Source organism: Ambystoma mexicanum, chromosome 5p, assembly GCF_040938575.1.
Source record: "Ambystoma mexicanum isolate Mex_15411 chromosome 5p, UKY_AmexF1_1, whole genome shotgun sequence".
NCBI lineage: Eukaryota > Metazoa > Chordata > Amphibia > Caudata > Ambystomatidae > Ambystoma > Ambystoma mexicanum.
In genome coordinates this window covers 1,106,511,833-1,106,528,607 of record NC_090930.1, presented here as the reverse complement: position 1 = coordinate 1,106,528,607, position 16,775 = coordinate 1,106,511,833, and positions in this window count along the sequence as shown.

Genomic DNA, 16,775 nt, shown 5'->3' with positions numbered 1-16,775 from the left:
CGGTCCTGATAAGGGAGGGTAGATTTAAAATGTCAGGTGAGGCCATGAACACCGAAGGATTCTCTGGGGTTAGGGGGTTGGTTCCCTTTACTGATAACATCTCCTTATCTATTGGAGATTATGACATGACTGTCCCGCTCCTGTATTCAAGGGAGTCACCAGTGAACATACTTGGGAGGGACATAATGAGCAGGCTAAATATGACAATCTCTTTCACGGAGGATGGCATAATTTGCTCCACTCCAGTAATAAAAATGCTTACTGCACGACAAATACTGCAAGCGTACTGTGCCCAGACAGTAACTCGGGTTGAGCCAGTGGATGGCGAACTGTTCCAGTACGGAACAGACATGGCATTGGCCTGGATGCCAGGAATAGAAGGAAAGATCTGGAGGAGGCCAGCAGCATATTTGTTCAGACCTGAGACACCAGCCAATGAACCAGAAGGGAAGGTAATTTCGGTGAGCATCGAGAGTATTATAGCAACTGCTGATTATATCGCAGTACATGCCCTGCCCAAGAACGGGAAGGGAGAGCATGGAGGCAGTGATAGCCCTGGTTGAGGGGTGCAGGCTCACCCAGGTGTCCAATGATGAGCTCTTTTCAGAAGACAAGGAAGAAGGTGAGATGGTATTTATGATGAGTGTGGATATATGGCTAAGAGTGACATATAGGCAAGTGGCACAGAAAATGGCCATGGCACTTGAAGCACCCGCATCTACCCCAGTTCCCTTCTACGAGGAAGGTATGGCAAAAGTTCCAACATCACTGTGGACCACCAGTCCCTATGACGTGGGCTGCATAAAGAGTATCGGGGGAGTAAGAATAAAGCTGAAAAAGGGTGCAATACTACCTAGAGTGAAACAATACCCACTATCAAAAGAGGCAGATGAGGGCATATACAAAACCATAACGGCTCTAATAAATAATGGCATATTGGTACCATCAGAATCACCATGTAACACGGCCGTGTACCCAGTGCGCAAAGCTAAAGGAGGGTCTTGGCGTTTTATCCAGGACCTCAGACCCTTGAACAACATCGTAGAAGCAGAATACCCCATAGCAGCAAACCCGGCCACAATATTATGTGGAATTCTGGCAGAAGCCTCACGGTTCACCGTGATTGACCTCAAAAATGCCTTGTTCTCAATACCCCTGACCCAAAACTAGTTCCACTCCATTGATGTATATTTCCAAATATTCACGTCAAAGCTTCCAAATTGGTAAGTCAATAAGAAAACACTGGCCACTACTACAGAGTGATGAACATCTGAAGGAACTTTTTCCAAGAGCACCAATGATGGCTTTTAAAAGGGGTCGTAACCTTAGGGATAGACTCGTGAAAGCTGAAAGACCTGACAAGGAGAAACAAACATTCCTACAGACTAAAAAAATGGGTACTTTCCCATGTCTTAATTGCACCAATTGCAATAATGTAATTAAGGGAAACACCATCTCTCATCCATCGACTGGCAGGAAGATAAAGATCAGAAGCTTCGCCACCTGTTTAACAGCAGGCGTTATATATGCTTTGAAATGCCCGTGTGGTAAATTGTACATTGGACAGACCACGAGGTCCCTAAAAGAACGAATTTCAGAGCATAAGTCCACCATCCGGTGCCTAAACCAGAAATCACCGGTAGCCAGACATTTTATGGAAGCAAAACACAACATCAGCCAATTGAGATTTCAGGTCGTTGAAGTTGTTAGCAAACCACAGCGAGGTGGCAACTATACAAGACTGTTGTCACAAAGAGAAAAATTCTGGATATATCTTCTAGACACTAAATATCCAAGGGGACTCAATGAGGAAACATCCCTTAACTGCTTTATCTGAACATTTTTTAACAGTCTAGATATTTCTGTCCTGTAGACCCTGCACCCTCTAGTATACACCAACATATGCACTTAGTCTTGGGACATGGTTTGTCAGCAACGATCCAATAAATACCCACCTGATATTTGATATATGAGATGATCAGTAACGTAATGGCTCCCGATTGAACAATAGCCATCTGTTGCACAAATAGCACCAACTATGGGGACGCTACCATTTAAGTAGAGTATCTACGTTATGTTACACAGTATGTACATAGTTGAGATCCTTGGCATAAGATGTAACCTACAATGGTATCCCCTAAGGCTAAACATTGAGTATGTTACGTACAACTTAGAATGTGAGGACACCTGGTACTCGTAACCAGATGGTTCAGCTAATCACAAAGAATGTGAGGACACCTGGTAGATTTTTTATCAGATGTTTCAGCGAAGTGTAATAAAGAAATGAATGTTCATGGGGACTCACCTATACTCGAATGCCTTAGTAATGCCACATTGCTTAGCACCATCACGTAAAAAACCACTTGAGAAAATTATTCTGATTTCTATATTTGATCACTTTAGGTGAAACATAGATTTCTCAAAAACATGCTATTGGCATCATCTTCCTGTTTCAGTTGTTCGATGATGCTACTCTGAATCGTTTACAAGCTACTACATTTACTTACCAGTGTTACCCAGACTGCCTAAGATGGCCGCCACATTCTGTTACGATTGGGTTAGTCCCTCCTTGATGTCTCTTCACTGAATCTAGCCCGCCAAATACCAGACTGTTTCTACACGGTCCCTGGTTTCCATGGAGATCGTGTTAACAACGAGCAGAGCATTGCCGATTCAATAGAACATCGCGATGGAATAGGTACGCGTTCCTTTAACTTTCTGCACACTCGACTCACGCGATCTATGTTTTACCAAGTTCTGCAGGCTTACTTACAATCCACTGTCTTTCTACAGACAACGGCTGGCTTTAGGACTCCGCCGATCCACTCTCACCTGCTCCCCCTGAGATGTTACACGTGTCCCAGAGACTACCACAGCATTGAATCGTGCCGCAGAGAGGTATTTTGGCATATCCCGACCAATGCATTTTTGGTTTTCACACTTGTATAGTTACATCGAATCACACACGGTGACCTGTACGTGATTACTATTTCATACAGGTCACACTGAGAGTGTCGGAACACCAACCGGCATCAGGAAAATATTTACATCGAGAACTTGGTTTCTCTAGTATGTAACCTTTTGACGCACTTCTCACTGTGGGTGGCTTCTCAGCCACAACATTAGACCTCTATAGGTTAGTGCACTTTACTTAGAAAATGCTTTTCCTTGTCAAAACAACTTCGCTGGGTGAGTAGCCCGCGTCAATCATACTCAATTAAATTGTCCTCCTCTGGGCAATCATGTCTGCTAACCCCCATGTACCACCTGTAGAACTGCTTTATCGTATTAGATTCCCATTAGAGGTGCTAGGGAATGCACTAGACTGATATTTTTTGGAGTTGCTTTCAACTAAAAATATGGCAACCCTGGGTGTACTAAACTGAATATGTGCAATGTAGACCACAATATGTGTATATATTCAATCTGATTGTAGTTATGAAACTTTGTTTTATTGATCAATGAAACCTATGTAGACATATACTTTCGTTTGATTAATTGATTTCTTTTTGATCTTTATTTCTATGTGTACAATGACTAGACAGTAGATCCACAAAGGCTTCTGAAGAAGAGGAATCTCCTCGAAACGCGTCAAGCCATAGAAAGTGGAATCCCAATCAATCATCTTTACGTTGACATTATAATGTTGTTCTGTTTTTCCTGCCTTGACTACACATTGTTTTATGTATTAATAAATAGGTGCTCACTCCACTTTTGAACACCTAAGAAACCAAAACGATTGTTCTTATGTTTTAAGTTAAAAGTCTCGACAAATCATTCTTCTATAGAAAGCCTAAAAACAAATATTTGAATTTTACCTTAAAATATCTACGCCCCTGTTGCGTAGCCTTAGAGTGTGCAGGGGACGGGAGGACTCAAACCTTGGGTCCTCTTCCTTTGTTCTTATTCACTATAGGGTTGTTGTGCCATGACCCTCTATTCCTCCTCTGCACCTCACAAGAATATAGAGATCACTCCTTGTGGGTGTTAAAACAATACTTCGCAATACCTTCTCTAATTAGGTGTGCACTTACCTTACTACTATACCTTGTTGTTTGTTCATTGGTTCTATTCCAGTGTGGCACAACCGGTGGTAGCACCCTTATCCGTAACATTTAACTAACATGTCATTTTCACGTATTAATGAATTGACTGATAAACACGCTACAACCTTCGCATTTGGCACGGAGGAAGCAAAACGCATTTTGTCTCTTATCAAGAATACAGAACAAAGTTTACAATCCACATCAAACCCGGAGAAACTTGTTTCTCAGTTGGAAAAATTGATCAGGCGTGAAATATCTCAAAAACTTCACGCTACTACATTAGTTGAATACTATAAATCCCAGAGGATCCCCAGAGGCCTTAGGGTATATCTGAGACCGACCCTGTGCAGCGAAAGTAAAGCATTTATTGCTAAATGGGACCAAATTTTGAATAAATGCTCACTTGACCTCATTTTACTAACGATTGAAGAACTTTCGAAATCATTGACAAGTTTAGATACAGACATTGATACGCTTAAAACACAATTATCAGAGTTCAAAACAGCGGAGGAGCTCAAAAGTCTGTTGGAGGACATCAACGAGAAATTAAATAATTATAAGATCGACATTGAACAAAGAAAATTAAGGAAGTTCAAACGTGATACTTTCGATTATTTGAACGACATCGTCTACTCCTGGCAAGAGTTCTACCACCATCGAAACCAAAACAGAAATAGACCACCACACCCGAATTCCCCTAACTCGGGTAGCGACAGCAGCAGTGGGAGCTTAGGGGATCCAATTGGTCAAGCCTCAGGACAACAATCAACAGTATCCCAGAGCGAGACAGAAAGCGCCAGACTAGAAACATCAATAGATCAACACACGGGACGAGCAGCAACAACATCTGGGGTTTTTTTAGGCCTGAGAGACCGGTTAAGAGAAAGACCCGAAGAGGGAAAAAGACCTCCAAGAACAAAGAACAAGTAGTTGAGAATATCGTGATGAATATTTCAAGCAAACATCTATCAAGCGACCAACTCTTTATCCTGAATCGGGGCCTATCATTTGTACCCACGAACAATACATCAATGTTTGATGAACAAGTGTGCCTACACCGTCTCATGAGAAAGATTAGACTCAAGATGTTTTTTGAAAATGACCCTGGACAAGATGACACTCCTGAAGACAATTTAGAGCTACGACCTAAGAGCTTGTTCGACCCACCCATTCAAAACCCTATACTTGATTTATTTGAGAAAAAGGTACTCAATGATCTGAAACAGATTAACTACCGTAAATCATCTCCGACTAATATCAAGAATAGTCAACTTGAGCACATTGAAACCTTGGCAAAAGATGAAGATATCACCATCAAACCTGCAGACAAGGGCGGAGCCATAATAGTTATGGACACGAGCTACTACACCGCTCAATGTCTTGAACAACTCAACGACCAGACAACGTACAACAGATTGAACGGAGACCCCCTTCAGGGCCTAAAGACTAACATCGAGACCCTAATCAATAATGCACTCGAAAATGATTGGATTAGTGTTAAAACCAGTCAATTCCTTATCAATAAATATCCCATAACACCAGTATTTTATGGACTCCCCAAAATCCATAAGGACAGTCAGAAACCTCCACTAAGACCTATAGTTGCAGGGACGGAGAGTATATTCGATCCCCTGGCTATCTATGTAGACCGCCTTCTCCAGCCTCTGATCCAGGTAATTCCTACCTATCTCAAGGATACTACAGATTTCCTCAACTGTCTAGCAGAAATTTCAGCTATCAGTAGTGACTGCATCATATTCAGCATGGATGTATGCAGCCTATATACTTCCATACCCCATGAGGAAGGTATTAACGCTGTGGAATGGTTGCTCCTCAACTCGGAACAAACACGAGGTAACCCAGAGTTCATCATAGAATTACTGAAACTCATTCTATATAATAGCTACTTTAGATTTCAAAATACCTTTTACAATCAAATATCCGGCACATCCATGGGCTCTGCTATGGCACCGGTCTATGCAAACTCTTTTATGCATAGATTTGAAACAGAACATGTCCTAGAGAACCAAATATGGTCGAGTAAGATCATAGTATGGAAACGATTCATAGACGACATATTTGGAATCTGGTGCGGCACAAGAATGGAATTGGATAATTTTCTGCTCTACATGAACACAGTACATTCCAAAATCAAATTCACAATGGATGTGGGGGAACCAGACCTCCACTTTTTGGATGTAAGCTTGAAGATCTATGAAGGCAAGATAGTGACCACCATTTATCATAAACCTACAGATGCTAATAATCTCCTACATTTCACCAGTTTTCACCCCAAACCGATGCTAAAAAGTCTCCCCTACAGTCAGATACTGAGACTTAAAAGGATTATAACAGATCCAGCGGGCTTCGACGTTGAATGCACTCAATTGATTGAACGCTTTGAGAAACGGGGTTACCCCCATGACATTTTACAAGATGCCAACGTCAGATCAAATCATCTAACACAGAAAGATCTGCTAGCACCTCAACCCAAAACTAGTTCCACTCCATTGATGTATATTTCCAAATATTCACGTCAAAGCTTCCAAATTGGTAAGTCAATAAGAAAACACTGGCCACTACTACAGAGTGATGAACATCTGAAGGAACTTTTTCCAAGAGCACCAATGATGGCTTTTAAAAGGGGTCGTAACCTTAGGGATAGACTCGTGAAAGCTGAAAGACCTGACAAGGAGAAACAAACATTCCTACAGACTAAAAAAATGGGTACTTTCCCATGTCTTAATTGCACCAATTGCAATAATGTAATTAAGGGAAACACCATCTCTCATCCATCGACTGGCAGGAAGATAAAGATCAGAAGCTTCGCCACCTGTTTAACAGCAGGCGTTATATATGCTTTGAAATGCCCGTGTGGTAAATTGTACATTGGACAGACCACGAGGTCCCTAAAAGAACGAATTTCAGAGCATAAGTCCACCATCCGGTGCCTAAACCAGAAATCACCGGTAGCCAGACATTTTATGGAAGCAAAACACAACATCAGCCAATTGAGATTTCAGGTCGTTGAAGTTGTTAGCAAACCACAGCGAGGTGGCAACTATACAAGACTGTTGTCACAAAGAGAAAAATTCTGGATATATCTTCTAGACACTAAATATCCAAGGGGACTCAATGAGGAAACATCCCTTAACTGCTTTATCTGAACATTTTTTAACAGTCTAGATATTTCTGTCCTGTAGACCCTGCACCCTCTAGTATACACCAACATATGCACTTAGTCTTGGGACATGGTTTGTCAGCAACGATCCAATAAATACCCACCTGATATTTGATATATGAGATGATCAGTAACGTAATGGCTCCCGATTGAACAATAGCCATCTGTTGCACAAATAGCACCAACTATGGGGACGCTACCATTTAAGTAGAGTATCTACGTTATGTTACACAGTATGTACATAGTTGAGATCCTTGGCATAAGATGTAACCTACAATGGTATCCCCTAAGGCTAAACATTGAGTATGTTACGTACAACTTAGAATGTGAGGACACCTGGTACTCGTAACCAGATGGTTCAGCTAATCACAAAGAATGTGAGGACACCTGGTAGATTTTTTATCAGATGTTTCAGCGAAGTGTAATAAAGAAATGAATGTTCATGGGGACTCACCTATACTCGAATGCCTTAGTAATGCCACATTGCTTAGCACCATCACGTAAAAAACCACTTGAGAAAATTATTCTGATTTCTATATTTGATCACTTTAGGTGAAACATAGATTTCTCAAAAACATGCTATTGGCATCATCTTCCTGTTTCAGTTGTTCGATGATGCTACTCTGAATCGTTTACAAGCTACTACATTTACTTACCAGTGTTACCCAGACTGCCTAAGATGGCCGCCACATTCTGTTACGATTGGGTTAGTCCCTCCTTGATGTCTCTTCACTGAATCTAGCCCGCCAAATACCAGACTGTTTCTACACGGTCCCTGGTTTCCATGGAGATCGTGTTAACAACGAGCAGAGCATTGCCGATTCAATAGAACATCGCGATGGAATAGGTACGCGTTCCTTTAACTTTCTGCACACTCGACTCACGCGATCTATGTTTTACCAAGTTCTGCAGGCTTACTTACAATCCACTGTCTTTCTACAGACAACGGCTGGCTTTAGGACTCCGCCGATCCACTCTCACCTGCTCCCCCTGAGATGTTACACGTGTCCCAGAGACTACCACAGCATTGAATCGTGCCGCAGAGAGGTATTTTGGCATATCCCGACCAATGCATTTTTGGTTTTCACACTTGTATAGTTACATCGAATCACACACGGTGACCTGTACGTGATTACTATTTCATACAGGTCACACTGAGAGTGTCGGAACACCAACCGGCATCAGGAAAATATTTACATCGAGAACTTGGTTTCTCTAGTATGTAACCTTTTGACGCACTTCTCACTGTGGGTGGCTTCTCAGCCACAACATTAGACCTCTATAGGTTAGTGCACTTTACTTAGAAAATGCTTTTCCTTGTCAAAACAACTTCGCTGGGTGAGTAGCCCGCGTCAATCATACTCAATTAAATTGTCCTCCTCTGGGCAATCATGTCTGCTAACCCCCATGTACCACCTGTAGAACTGCTTTATCGTATTAGATTCCCATTAGAGGTGCTAGGGAATGCACTAGACTGATATTTTTTGGAGTTGCTTTCAACTAAAAATATGGCAACCCTGGGTGTACTAAACTGAATATGTGCAATGTAGACCACAATATGTGTATATATTCAATCTGATTGTAGTTATGAAACTTTGTTTTATTGATCAATGAAACCTATGTAGACATATACTTTCGTTTGATTAATTGATTTCTTTTTGATCTTTATTTCTATGTGTACAATGACTAGACAGTAGATCCACAAAGGCTTCTGAAGAAGAGGAATCTCCTCGAAACGCGTCAAGCCATAGAAAGTGGAATCCCAATCAATCATCTTTACGTTGACATTATAATGTTGTTCTGTTTTTCCTGCCTTGACTACACATTGTTTTATGTATTAATAAATAGGTGCTCACTCCACTTTTGAACACCTAAGAAACCAAAACGATTGTTCTTATGTTTTAAGTTAAAAGTCTCGACAAATCATTCTTCTATAGAAAGCCTAAAAACAAATATTTGAATTTTACCTTAAAATATCTACGCCCCTGTTGCGTAGCCTTAGAGTGTGCAGGGGACGGGAGGACTCAAACCTTGGGTCCTCTTCCTTTGTTCTTATTCACTATAGGGTTGTTGTGCCATGACCCTCTATTCCTCCTCTGCACCTCACAAGAATATAGAGATCACTCCTTGTGGGTGTTAAAACAATACTTCGCAATACCTTCTCTAATTAGGTGTGCACTTACCTTACTACTATACCTCAATACCCCTGCACCCAGATTCACAAGACTTGACAAGCTTCACATACAGAAACACAAAATGGAAACACACCAGGTTACCACAAGGGTACTGTGAGTCACCTTCAATTTTCAACAGAGTAATACAGATGGACTTGGGAAACATTGAATTGGAAAGTACGGTGCTGCAATATGTTGACGATATAATAATTTGCAGCACAAGCGAGAAAAGGTGCAGGGAGGACTCATTGAAAATGCTGACAGTGTTGGCTGAAAAGGGTTACAAGGTAGATAAAGAAAAGTTACAATACTGTCAGGAACAGGTACTATACATTGGTCAACTAATATCCCAACACGGAAAAAAGATTGCACCACAAAGAGCACAAGCTATATCCAACACGCCACTACCACAAACGGTGAGGGAGCTGCATCAGTTCTTGGGATTGTGCAACTACTGTAGAGCATGGGTTTTTGACTACAGCTCAAACATAGGACCCCTACTTGAGGCATTGAGAGAAGCACACAAAGGGGACAAAACATTGGGGTGGACAAGGAAAATGAAGGAGGCATTTGACGAGTTGAAACACGCCATATCCACTGCTCTGGTACTAGCCACCCCAGATTATGAACGGCAGTTCTTTATCTTTTCGCATTGCGACTCAGCAGTAATGAAAGCAGTATTGACTCAGAAAACCAGCATGGGACACAAGCCAATAGTGTTCTACAGCGGTCACTGTTATGTTAGGACATTTCCCTTGCGAACAGAGTCTCGCCGCGGCTGCATTTGCGGTAGAGAAATCATCATCGATTACAATGGGGTGCCCAACCACACTATGGAGTATGCGCTGTTTGCAATATTGAATAAGCCTAAGTCCACACTAACCACGCAGAGGGCGTCAGGTTATGAGATCATCTTGTCTAGACCTGAACTGTCAATTGTCAGATGCAGTACAGTTAACTCAGCCAGATTTATACCAGAAGTTATTGAGGAAGGTGATTATGCTTACAATTGTACACAGACTATCGAAACGTACTCATGCACTAGAAAAGTTGAAGAGGATGCACTTGTCATGATGCCTGCTCCCGGGGAGCCGGTTCAAGCCCTGCGTCCCCGAAAGCGGACATCCAGTCCCCAAGGAAGGACCCAGCAACCCCATATAGGGGCCCTTTGGACAGTGTCCTGGCGCCATAGGTGCCAGGCTCATTATGGGAGTGCTTGGGTGCACTTACCTGATGCAGACCATGCTGCAGGATCCCGGCCTCCTTAAGGCCTGAAGGAACTACTTTACCTGTGGGACTAATTTACCATCCGGGCGTGGTCGGGGAAGGATACATACCTGATTGGAGGAAGGATACATACCTGGAACTTCTTCCAAGGCTATTTAAACCCCACCCGAACAGCCACACGTGCTTCGCGTTGTTCTGCATCTAGCAGCTGGACGCTCACCGTGTCTGCTCCTGCATCTTGACTTCTGCCACGCCTGCCAGCATCCTGGATCACTTGCAAAGGAAGAGAAGAAGAGAACAGAAGAAGGAAAAGTCCTTACCTGCTAAATCCGCATCCCAGAGACATCTCGCCGACAATCCTGAAAAGGAAGACTTTAATTTAAAAGCTCATCGCGTCGATCGCTGCAGCGCTGCATTCCACTCACCTTTAGAGGCCGCCTCCATGTGCAGCAGCGATCATCTGGATTAGCAGTCACGCCCCAGCACCTAGGGAGAAAAAGACCAGAACAAAAGGTGAGCGAGAGAAGGGAATAAGGAAAGCTAAATCTCCATGTTAAGACTTACCTGTTGATTCATTCCCTCTTCATTTCGGGTCCGCGCCGCATCCTGGCATTTCCAGACCCCGGCCCCTAAGGGGAAAAAGAGACATCAGCGTTAATGAGCGAATGAAAAGACATTACCAAAAAACGCTCATTAAAGACTTACCTGATTTCTACAAGGATTTCACCTCTCATCTTGGGTCGGTGCCTGTTCCCCGGCATTACGTACCCCGGCCCCTATGGGGAAAAAGACACTAGCATTAGTACATTAATGCATGAACACAAGGGGAACCTCTTATCAAAAAACTTACCTGGAAGCAAAGCAAGTTTGGTTCTCACCAATCCGAAAATCCAGTGAAGTAAATGGATACCAACACGCCCCTGCATCAGAAGCAGGATGGAGAGCTCGTCCTTCCAGACCCTAAGGTGAGACGCTACGAGAAATCACAGAAGGGTTTCAAGGAGGGTGAGAGGGGAAAGTGGGAGGCCGATTGCATTAACCCGCAGACAGTTAATCCCCTATTTTCACTTACAGAAGGATACTTCTGCGAGCCAGGCAAGCCAGATTTGGGGGCCCGGTCCAGTCCGTCTTCCGAACCCTGCGCATCACCTTAGAAGAGGTCACAGTGGCGCGAACCAGGCCAGCGCCTCCGTGGGAGTCAGGTGAGCATAACAGCACTCAAGGGTGGAGAGATTTTGTACATTGATGGGTCATCAACAATAGACCAAAGTGATGGGATAAGGAGAACTGGGGCAGCAGTTGTAAAAATGACAGAAGATTTGATGTATGTCCCGGTGAAATGTGTGCAGTTACCACAGCATTATTTGGCTCAAGCAGCGGAATTGGTTGCACTGATCTTGGCGTTGAAGGAAAGCTTTGACAAAAGAGTTACTATATATTCTGATAGCGCATATGTCACGTCAACTGTCCACTCGGGGTTGATAAAATGGCAGAGAAGGGGGTTTAGGAGAGCTGATGGCACCCCAGTGCAACATGCTCTCTTGTTAGCAGAATTAATTGAAGTGATAAATGATCCCCAAGAGATAGCTTTGGTTAAATGCCCGGCACACACTAATGGAGAGGACCATATCTCGAAAGGGAATGAAACAGTAGATGCACATGCCAAACATGCGGCATACTTTGGTGAAATATGGAACCCCCAGAATCAGAGAGAGGAAGAGGGAGGGGTATTGCAAAACAGATGTTGCTGAAAGAAGGGTACACCCATCACCCCGCCATACAGATAATGGAATTACAGACAAGTGCACCAATGGCAGAAAAGGAACTATGGGTAAAAAGAGGATGCACGATGTCCCCAACTGACGCACTGTGGCGTCAAAATAACACTGGAAAGGTGGTCATGCCGTTGGCACTGCTGAACACCGCCCTGGCCCAGCTCCATCACCCAGCTCATACAGGAAAGGAAGTAATTGCAGCACGAATTAGGGAAGACTGGTTCAGCCCCGAGTTAAATTCTCATGTAACAAATTTCATCAGCAATTGCCTCACATGCCAACAGTTTACGGCCGGTCACACGCTGCAAGTGATTAAAGGTACTATACCCCGGCCAGAGGGACCCTTCCTGCACATTCATATTGACTACGTTGATATGATCAATGTATGTCAAGGAAATAGGTATATGATTGTAGTGGTGTGCCCATTCTCCAGGTGGATCACACACAGATGCGTTCAGAGCAGCTAAATTTCTAGTGAGAGAGGTTTTCCCCAGGTGGGGTGTGTGCGAAGTGCTGCGGTCAGATAAAGGCCCACACTTTGCTAATGAAATGTTTCAGCACATCACGTCCTTGCTGGGTATTAAGCATAAATTTGCATGTGCATATTACCCGCAGGCCAACGGTGTATGTGAACGCCTGAATGCCCTATTGAAAGAAGAAATAGCAAAGATACAGCAAACAACGAAGAAGAGCTGGCTGTACTGTCTTCCGCTAGCTCTATTTGAGCTAAGGAATAGGCCAGGGTCTGATCACCACCTCACTCCTCACGAGGTGGTGACAGGACGTCAAATGCGCCTTCCTCTAACGCCTACATCAAGAGCATTCACAGACTATGAAAACACTGCAACTATTCTTGGTGACGAAATGTATCAATATGTGTCTTCTTTGATTACTAGTGTAGCGTTTGTATCTCAACAGCTTGAGCGCACGCGGGGCGGGTCGAAGAGTTCTCAAGAAGAAGACACCAAAACAAGGAACTGGAAAAGGAAGGACTATGCAAAATTGCTAAAGGTGACCATGTGCTACTCCGCAACTTCAATAGAAAGTGGAACGGCCCACGCTTTACTGGTCCTCATTTGGTAGAAGAGGTAGCTACCAGAGCAGTGAAATTGCAGGATAAGCGTGCCTGGAATCACCTACACGACGTGAAGATCTACAAACTCCAGACCCGCCCTAGCGTTAACGACAGGGCCATTGGAAGAGTAACGACAGTAACAGCACCGGCTACAGAGAAGGGGACGTCGACCACAGCTGATGACAGTAGTGTCACTACACCTGATCACCCCCCAGATTCCCCAGAGGCAACTACTGAAATAGACATTGGACATTTGCCCACAGCCCATCCCATGGTCACGAGATCACAAAGTAAATTGCCGCCAATTCAGCCCCAACCCCCTCCCCTCTAAGGTCACCTCCGATTGAAGGACATTGTATAACAAACTTGGGTATTGCGCACACACACATGTAAAACACTTGAATGTTTTCTCTTTTTCTTCTCTCGCACATGCAGGTACCGTGTATAATTGTATTGTTAAGAAAATAAGTAGCTAACAGTGTACTCTGCCCAGGAGTAGATGCTGCCCACGGATGATAACACCCCTGAAGCCCTATCACACCAATTTGTATATCACATAAGAAGGCCAAAGTACCTAAAAAGAAGGAGGGTACGCGTATATTACACCGCATTTGTTTTGGCCATAGAACAATCATTTCCCCATCTTCACCAGCACTTGCCTGCTCTAAGAGATAGATCACTTAGATTAGCGTGGGAACAGCTCTTCGCCTGGGCACTGAACGATTACTTGATAGGGAGAGCTTAATAACAACGACTAACAATAATAACAAGCGTATTGAGGATTTTCAGGCGGGCACCTTTAACGTCGCAAGAATAAGCTGCCGGACTGCAGCAAGGTAAGAACAAAATGCCGGTGAGAATAGCTTTTGTAATAAAAATGATAGGAGTATTGGTAATCACAGGTCTGTTGGCTGCCTCTGTATGGCAGAAAAGTTATGCTATCAATATTATGGCTGCACCCAAAACTAACATGCCCCCTCCCACGGCTGCAACAGGTATGACGTCAGGTGGTACTAGCAACCCTCCACATAAGGGAAGTAGAGTTAAACGCAGCACATATACAGATAACAAGGGTATTGATAATTACATAACAGATTCAGCCCACGTCTCAAACAACATGTGGTACCAGCACATGACCCAAATTGGTAAGCAGACAACAGAAGATAGCTGTTATGTGTGCTCATTGATCCCATACGCCATGAGCGCTTCTCGAACATTCGTCGCCACAGAAATACAAGAAAAGACGGCGCGATGTATAGTATATCTGGCACTATTTCAAACGAGAGGACGATTTCAAGGAACGGTGGTGAGAATGCAGTGGGAAACAAGAGACACGTACCCATACGAAAACAATTTCCTCAAGTCATATTTGAGCTACCATAAGAGCAGTTTACATGCTGAAGGGTTCAGATACATGACGAGTGGCCCTGAAAAGGGAGAAACGAAGAAAGTAACCCTACAATACCTGCCATGTGATTGGTACGCCACTGAAGTTTCTGGTATACAAGGCTGTTGGGAAAGGCCACTGATAACAATAACAGGGAAGGTATACATGAACAATGAATGGGAAATAGGAGTGGTCGGTAGGAACATGATAACAAGAGAGAATATTACCACCATACAGGAACACAATGACAGATGTTGGACGACATGGGGCAAATACGTACCCATGCTGACATGGATGGAGAAGGATGAAGACCCAATAAGCATACTACCGCTGACCGCGCCCAAGTTATGCTACCAGCACAGAGGAGATGTGGAGGTGGGATACAACACCAACTGTGGAAGTGTGTTAGAATTACCAGAGGGGGGTGCTGGAACGGCAGTGATAATGGATCACTATTAGGCCTGCGGAAATAAGGCATATCACACCCTGCCCCCATTGTGGAATGGCATATGCACAATGATACACATCAACGTACCATCACTAGTGGTGCCCCAAAAACATGTCAACATGGCCAATTTCCCCAAAATGGATGAAGGGAACAAGAGGAAGAAGAGATCCGTACAATCACAGGAGGGAGAGAACAAAAACAACAACAATAATGTATTAAAAAGGATGAAGAGACAAGGAGAACCCCTGACAGGAAACTACCTGTGGGAAAGGTCGGAAACAGCACTCACTTCTATTCCACCAGAACATAGACTATTTAGCAGGGCCGCTATGTTCTTCTCTTCAATCATACACCCTGGACTACAAGCTTATGCAAACGCTAAATGGCTCCAGATCACCCGATGGGAACTAATGATGACGATTAATTCAACAGTAAATGGATTCAATGCAATAAGAGGAACTGCGAGCGGTAAGAATGGTAGCACTACAGAACAGATATGTACTGGATCTTCTCACAGCGATGGAGGGAGGAGTTTGTGCAAAAATAGGACAATCATGCTGCACATTTATTCCTGCTAACGATGCAGATAATGGTACACTTACCGAAGCAGTATCACAACTGGCCCAGATGCACTCCAAGATGATGGAAGAAAGTAAAGGAGTAAAGAAGGGTGATAGCTGGTTTTCATTGTTATGGTCATGGATGCCATCATGGCTGTCGGACGGGCTGAAGATAATAGTTGGATGCATAATACTGGCTGCAGCTGTATTGATTGTAATAAGGTTTTGGAAGGCCAGGAAGGCACGCACTACAGACGAAATGATCAAAATGGTCGGCATGCACCTCTTGATGCCAACTGACGATGACAGCACACCGACGTGATAATAAAGGAAAGAGAGAAACTGCGCAAACAGATCATCACCAATCACTTAGACCCACCATCCGTAAAGCTTGAGAACCCAAGAAACCCGAGGAGCTATATCGGAAGATGGGTATACTGCAAACCGGGAGGGAGCTGTGTATACATATACTGGTCATTTGAAGACCACGTTAACCACTATGGACACCTGGGAGGAGTGACCAAAATATGGAGAGTAAGAGGAGATAAAGAAAAAGATATTTTTGTGGTCGACAAGTCGACCAGAGGGGGGACTGAAGTGGGAGAATGGGAGAAAAAGCTCCCCCCAACCTCCTCGCGACCATGGCCCAGAGGATCTCGGCCCAGACACCCACCACGAGATGAATTTGTCTATTTACCAGACGACCAAATACCCTGGTTCAAGAACATACGGATATGCCCACCAGCTTGCCCTACTCAAGCCGACACCTGCGGCATGGATGAACTCGACTAAGACCTCAACAACAAGCACCCACATCGTTAGAGATGCCATGACGACCTAGCCAACTGCCAAGAACACACTGCCACCATGCACACTGGACACTCACGCGCCAACCCACACGA